Source organism: Leptopilina boulardi, unplaced genomic scaffold (assembly GCF_019393585.1).
Source record: "Leptopilina boulardi isolate dan_hultmark-lab unplaced genomic scaffold, ZJU_Lbou_2.1 LbouV2_272, whole genome shotgun sequence".
NCBI lineage: Eukaryota > Metazoa > Arthropoda > Insecta > Hymenoptera > Figitidae > Leptopilina > Leptopilina boulardi.
Genome location: NW_026137832.1, coordinates 85480 through 91444, shown reverse-complemented (window position 1 = coordinate 91444; position 5965 = coordinate 85480). Strand labels below are relative to the sequence as shown.

Below are 5965 nucleotides of genomic sequence, written 5' to 3'. Positions count from 1 at the left end.
TTCAACAAAATATGACGATAGCGGTCGATTTACGTTTAAATGTTCATCATGTGAGCTAGGAGAATTCGAGTCAGAATCTGATTCTGATGGCCCATCATTCTGTGTTGGATGTGATGCAGCAGAATCCGACGCGGAATCTGATTGTTCTCCTGATGATTCAACATTGTAGGGTGGATTTGTTGAAGAAGAATGAGAGGCAGAATCTGATGGTTCACCATTTTGTGGTGTACTTGATGCTAAAATATCTGAAAACAAATCTTAATATTAATTTTAAAAAATGGTAAAAATTACACATTAGTTTTTTATTTTTTCCAAATTGCAATTTTCTTACCCTCATTGCCTTCTAATAGAACTGTTGGATTTCGATCAATTTGATGTCTATCAATCACATTTTTATGTGAAATTGTGTTTCTTCCTGAAGCTGAAATAAAAATAAATTACGTAATTCCATGTAGGGGGATTTCCTGGGAAAATTCTGTGAATGACTTATGGAAAATTTCTAAAACACACTTTTATCGGAAAGTATATTTTTCCTGAAGCTGAAATGAAAATTAATTACGTAATCCTGTGTAGGATTTCTAGGAAAAATACTGAAAATAAATTTCGGAAAATTTATAAAAAAGGTTTTCGGATTCTTCCCGGTTTATCGGAAATCCAAAATATATGTAATATTTCCAGAAGACTTCCGGAAATTTTACGGAAATCATTCCACTTAAGAAAATATTACTAATAATAATTTAATTACATTTTCCTATACTTGAAAATCGTTCATTTAAAGGTTTTAAGGTACGGTATACGAAAAAAAATACCAAAATGACTTCCCGAATTTTTACAGTCACTTCTGAAAATTTTCCGGATCCCAAATGGGATTTAATATATGCAGTCACGTTATTGTTGGCAATATTAAAGATTCCACATCATTTTATTTTTAATTCTAAACGTAAAACAAAATAATTTTATGCTGTTTAAAATTTAAAAGAATAGAAAATAATTATATTTAGGTCTGTTGTATTGTGACCTTTGATTTTTAAAATATATCATGTTCATACCCTGGTCGCATTGAATTTTAGCCGCGTTATTTGCAGAAGTACTTCCAGGATTCAAATTTTCATTACCGGGGTGCACATTCGTCTCTAATTTTGAAAAATGCATAGTAGTAATCAAGTAAGTACAAATCATGATTTTATGAATAATATCTTAAGAGTAATTTCCAAGTGAAAATATTCCCGGAAAACTGTTGGAAGTTGATCCTCAGGATATAGAATTCTCTATGAAACTTCTTGAGAATAAACCCTAAAATATACCTGGGAGTTTTCCGGGAATATTTCCGCGTAGAAATATTTCAATGTTAACATCATAGTATGTAGTATAATTTACTTTGTGCTTTTAATTGTCTTAAGCTTTCAAATTTCTGTAACTTTTTCTTCAATTTTGAATACATTTCCAAGTCGAATTCATCACTAGATAATTCACTTTCAGTACTGGTATTATGCAGGGTTTTTCGAGAAAATAATGATGCGTGTGATTCCAATATCTGTTTATTAATCAAACTGTTGTTTGTTTTCTTTTTAGTCTTTTGGTTTTTGGCTGGCTGTAATACACAAAAGATAAAATTAAAAATTTCTTTTCCACGTAAAAATATTCTCAGGAAACTATCAGAAATGTTTCTGAAATGGATTTCCGAGAAATTCCATATTGAATTTTCGGAAACTTCCAAGAATTTTCTAGAAAACTTATTGGGAATGTGCTCCTTAAAAACTACCAGGATTACTTTCAAGTGGGATTCTATATGAGGAAAAGGTGTACGGAATTTTAAGGAAACAAATACAGTTATAAAGAGACAAAGGGGAATATTTTTAAGCATTTAAAAGAAACACGTTACCTTAGGATTTTCTTCATATTCCGTTTCACTCTCACCTGAAGGTTGAAGTTTGGAAAAACTTATATTTCTTGTAGTAGGCTTCCTAATCCGCTTATTCTTCTGTTTTATCTTAACATCATCTTCGCTCGCTGTGAATAATATAAATCACGAAAAATATTTCCATTTTTTAATTTTTAGAAATATATCTATATTACGTATAAAACATTTTTTATATCAGTTTTTTTATTTTTATTATTTTTAATTTCTACATTATTTTTCAAGAATGAAATACTAAATTTTAAATTAATATTTACAACTATAATGTAAAATAATTTAATTTAATACTCACTACCCAAGAGTAATACATTTGCACGGTAATAGTCACCATCATCGTTTTCATCATCTTCAGAGCAATACCACACAGAATAAACTTTCGATGCCGTGAAATCATTTACGTTTTTTGGGTTAAATTTTTTAATATGTGAAATTGGCACTTCTTTCATTCATAACGTCATCGTTTAAGTAACGAACTAAAGCATATTTAACAGTCGGTTCGCTAGTTTCAGCATTTTCATGTTCACTTTCCATTTTTAAACTTTTTTATGAGACAATAAACGTCAAATCAATTAACCTGATAATTGTAGGATAACAAACAAAATTAAAAATAATCTAGAACAAAAAGCTGTAAAATCAAGTTTCCATAGCAACAGTTATTTTGAGAAAATAATCTAAACTACGAGAGTATTTCTTGAATTGTAAAATATTTTGAAATAAGAATACTATTTATAAATGTTTTTAATATTTTATTACAATTTTTGAATGTTCACTTAACGGCTAACAAAAGAAAAAGAAAACAATTTTAAAGTAGCATAGATATTTTTATACATATGTAATGCTACGCCATTTTTAATTTTCAAATTTTGAAATGTCATTAAAAAGCAACAATTTATATGAAAGAAAATTGTCATGAAATCACAACCTTTGCTGTAAAATATTTATTTAAATAGTATATTACAAAGAATCACCAGTGTCACTAGTACAATTCAAAATATGAATCGAAAATATTTTAAATATCTACAACCAAATTCTATGGATCCCATACCAGCGAGTACAAAATATCGCAGTTTAAAACGTCGCAAACAGGAAGTATGTATTTTTTAAATTTTCTTTTGTACTTTTTCTCATTCTGCTTCTTATTGTTAATTCTATTTTGTTTTTTAATTATTCCTTTGCAAGAAACCATTTATTGTATATTTTCTTTATTCAACTTACATAAATAAATTATTAAGTTAAAATGTTAATTATCGAATTTTTATTAATTTAATATTACTGTTATTGATTTAATATTTATGTATATAGTGATATGTTTATTTAAACAATTATAACTAATTAATTAATTAATTTCTATTTAATAATTTTTTGGATATTTTATAAACTAAATATAAAAAATCAAATGTCACTTAAAGTTCTTCATGATTCAGGAAAGAAGTATTTAAATTAATAATCAAATTAAATAAAAATCTTTTAATATTAATTGCATTGTAACATTTACAATTTTTAAATTATGTAATAACAGAGAAAAGGATAAAAATATATTTTTTTACAAATTCTTAGGAAACTGTTGCTAGATGCCATAAAAGGAAACCTATCCAAGATAACGATGATCCTCAAGATATTCAGATCCAAGTTAACATGAAAACGGTGTGTCAGATTGATAACAATTTGAATTTCTAGCAATTAATTGCCTTTTTGTATACAGGAATTTAGCATTGCCGAGGACAATGGCGTAAATAATGCAGAAAATTCAACTCTTCAGGATAATAAAGAGGTTAAAATACTTTACTATTCATTTTTTAACCTGACACTAATGAATTCAACAAATTTGAAAACATCTTAACAATTTTACATTTAACCTATTTAGTCCCAAATGTGCGTTTTTTTGGTTCAAATTCGAGCTTACCGTTTTACGAGTTGGGCTTTCTAAAAAATTCGCCATCCGGTTTTTTTATGCTTTTGTATGTCCTCTTTCATAATCTGTTTGAAAATTTTAATTTCAACTTGATGATAAAAAGTTATAATTGTTGAAACAAAAAAGGGCGGGTTTTTGAGTGGATAAACGTTTGTATCTAAAATATCCATTTTAATAACAAAAAAAAGCAAATGGTTAAAAAGGACGATTTTTTCCAACATGAACTTTTTTTTCAAAATTGTTTATAAAAATTATTTTTAACATTTTTAGATATTGCTAAATAATGTAAACTGAAAGTTTGTACCTTCAACATAAATTTAAATTAAAAGAAATCACTTGATAAAAAAATAATAATTTTTTTCTACGATTGTGCTTGTTTATGAAAATTGTTTATATTATTGCTAAAAATTGTTTAATAATTTTGGATAATCGTCTGAACTTTAAGTATCCATTTTAACGAGAAAAAAGCAAGTGGTGAAGAAAGAAATTTTTAAAGCTTTTTAAACCCTGAAGAGCTATCTTTACCAAAATTATTTATAAAAATTGTTTCTAACATTGTTAAAAATTGTTTAATAATTTAAAATAAACATTTGTAACTGAAATATCCATTTTCATGACAAAAATTGCAAATGGTGAAAAAGACGATTTTTTGGAAAACGAGAGTTTGTACCTTCAACATACATTTTGATTGGAAGAAAGCATTGGATAATGAAAAAAATAAGTTTATTCTAAGATTGTGCTTCATTGTTTTCAAATTGTTTATAAAAATTGTTTATAACATTTCTAAACATTGTTAAATCATTTTGAATTGAATTTTGTACTTTCAATATCCATTCCGATTACAAAGAAATCAATGGTTAAAAAATTCTTTTTTCTCTCACTTTAGTCGATAGTTTGTAATTTGTTTAAAGAAATTGTTTATAATATTATTAAATAACATCGAATTTCAATACTTTTTCATCTTATAACATTATTTTATTGAACTGAAGCATTTAAGTTGAAAAAAAAAGTTTATATTTTTTTATGTTAATTTTATAAATTTGAAAAATTTGGCTGCCATTTTTGAAGCGACATTTTGAATTTTGAAAAAATTGTATTCGTCATCATGCCTATCTGATAGTCCCAACATTTTGGACGCGATATTTTGGTGTACTGAATTTTTTCCAAATTGATTTCGACTCGAAAATCTAATTTTAAATAATACAACCATTCAATAACCCGTCCTTTTTTGTTTAAACAATTATAACTTTTTATCATCAAGTCGAAATAAAAATTTTCTTACAGATTCTGAAAAAGAACATACAACAGCATAAAAAACCGGATGCCGAATTTTTAGAAAGCCCAACTCGTAAAACGGTAAGCTCGAATTTGAACCAAAAAAACGCACATTTGGGACTAAATGGGTTAATAACTTAATAACAGATCTTTTAACATTTCTAGGAATTTTTTCTTGCTAATGATCATTTTTTTGAAAATGAGGATTCTCAAATAACTGCAGAAAAAATAAAAACAATTATGACAGAATTAACTGATGAATTGGAAAGTACTGATCAATATGCTCCAGAATATTCAGAGGTATTTATTTTTTAACGCTTTAAATAAAATTATATATATTAATATTTAAATTAGTTTCGAACCAATTTAATCGTTTAGGAGACTATATAAAAATGAAATTTATACAATAAAAGTTGAAATGTAAAATATTTTTGACGATTGCTCAAAATCTATCAAGCAAATTTAAATAAATTTTATAAATAATAATTATTAATAATATTTATTAATAGTCCAAAAAATTTCCTTTTTAATAATTTACATTCAAGACTTTCTACTACAAAGTAATTTTTTAACAAAATCTGGATATTCAGGATATCCCTAAAATATTCGTAAATCATATTCACATGATGACCTCTGGAAGCCGCAGAATATCTTTAGGATATCTTTTGCTGTGTTTTCGTTTTGTGTAAATAATACTTTTTTGAATATCCTGTGAATAAACGTTCAATATCTTTTTGGCAATCAAGTATTAGTTATAAAATATTATTTAGTTATGCAACGGATATCCTAGGGATGTCCGTCGCACTACCTGCAGATATTCATGTAGGCAAAACTTTTAGAAAAGAAACTAATCTTAGGAT

General features: G+C 26.4%; 1 long non-coding RNA gene across 1 annotated transcript; it reads left to right on the top strand.

The window, feature by feature from the left end:
* The first annotated feature begins 2881 nt into the window (after nt 1–2881).
* Nucleotides 2882–5390, top strand: LOC127281494 (uncharacterized). The gene is made up of 3 exons (XR_007843039.1): nt 2882–3007; nt 3476–3689; nt 5271–5390. It is a non-coding gene; the product is annotated as an uncharacterized LOC127281494 (long non-coding RNA).
* The last annotated feature ends 575 nt before the right edge of the window (nt 5391–5965 follow it).